Source organism: Austrofundulus limnaeus, unplaced genomic scaffold (genome assembly GCF_001266775.1).
Source record: "Austrofundulus limnaeus strain Quisiro unplaced genomic scaffold, Austrofundulus_limnaeus-1.0 Scaffold1010, whole genome shotgun sequence".
NCBI classification, from domain to species: Eukaryota; Metazoa; Chordata; class Actinopteri; order Cyprinodontiformes; family Rivulidae; genus Austrofundulus; species Austrofundulus limnaeus.
In genome coordinates, this window is record NW_013953412.1 from 117,962 (window position 1) to 119,602 (window position 1,641).

At 39.2% G+C, this 1,641-nt stretch overlaps 1 protein-coding gene across 1 annotated transcript in view; it reads left to right on the forward strand.

Annotated features, from left to right (window-relative positions):
- The window catches only part of LOC106533735 (dystrophin), a gene marked incomplete at both ends in the record, with an annotated part of 132,044 nt that overhangs the window by 115,936 nt on the left and 14,467 nt on the right, over nt 1-1,641 (forward strand).

A 1,641-nucleotide genomic window follows, 5' to 3' on the forward strand; every position in this document is an offset into this window, starting at 1 on the left:
CACTTTCACCAAGTGATTACTAAAAAGCTTTGTGGGAATTTATTGGCACCAGGGTGAAGTTTATGGTAAGTTTATCCTTATCTTGTGGACACAAGAGGAAGCTGTCTGAAAGGGATGTTATGGTCTAAAACCAGGTGTTTCACTTTCATTGTCTAAACCCTGTAGAGCATTTATTGCTGCCACAGCCCCCTGACATTAGCTAACCCCAAAATGTACATTAGTCTGTTAGTTTTGCAGCTATGGAGCTGACATTTGGAGTGGTAGTAACTGAGAGTCATTCACAACACATACTGAGTGTGACCTCTTGTGATAATACAGTACATATGAGATTGGGCTTGACCAAAATGGCTCCAACTCCATCAAATTGCTCTTTTGTTAAAACCTACACCACTGATTCCCAAAACAAAGATACCCGGACCACCAGGAGCCCCTCTCTCTTTAGCTCCTTAACTTTTCTACCTTTGGTTCTAGTTCTCCTCCTCTTTCTGTTTGTGGCCTTGAATGTGAGAATTTGTCACCTTCTTTACTCTCTTGGCGCCTGCTTGTGTCTCTGTTTTGTCAGAGAGAATGAACCCCCCTCAGAAGATGTCAGGGCTTCTTTGCTCCCTGAAAATAAAAAGGGGGGAAGGGAGTCAGAAGTGGAGAGCCTTATCTCCGCCTTGTCTAGCAGAAGCAGAGCACAAGTTTCCAAGCTGCAGGCACCGTTAGACAGGAAGTAAGACAGGTGCAGTTTCAAAGTAAAGGTACAGATTATAGTCCGTCATGATTTATTTGTCAAACCCTCCTGCTGCCCTTGGGTCAATGAGGCCACAGTTACCTCACCACTGTTTTAGATGGTCTTTACATTTTTAGTGCATATTTCTTTTCTCTTTTTTTCTCGGTCTCACGCACATTGTGGTTGTTTGTTTCTGGATTGATGGTTTATTCTGATGTAAAGCAGCCATTCAAACATATCAACAAGCATGAAAATGTGTCTTTGTGAAGTGTGTTTGGAAATTTTCGAACACACATTTTGTTCAGTTTCAGATCTGCCACAGAAAGGATCTTTAGTGAATAGGTTAAGTTTGGGTCAACGCAGTTTTGGAGAAATCTTTAATCAACAATCAGCACAAGAAATAATACTCACTACCACACAGGTCCTGAACATCTTTGGCAACAATTTTATTAAAAAGAAATTGTGTGAAATAATAACTAAGAAGTCAACTAAAGTGCTAATAGCTACCAGTGGTAGTAGGCATGGTTCCACTCACAGCTAATAGCAGAATAATTTTACTTTTGATGAATTAGCTTTTTCACTAAATTTGAAAACCATTAGCAGACCAATTAGCCTCCGCTAAATGAGGTTTTCCAACTTTAAGTCTGTTAACAGCTAGCTAACAAACTAACATCAACAGGTTTGTGTCAGTCCCACCAGTCTGTAGCTGGAAGGAGATGAAGACTGACAGACAGTCATCTTGGTCATAGATATATAAAGTGCATGGTGCATGTGATATAGAAATAACAATAAGATGCCTAAATTTAAACTGATTTTCAAACAGTTTGTTTTGTTGATTTGTTTTGATTTAATTTATTGATTCAACAGGAAAAGATTACTAAAAATTAAGCCTGACTCAACATAATTGCTGTTTTACAGCAGGTTCC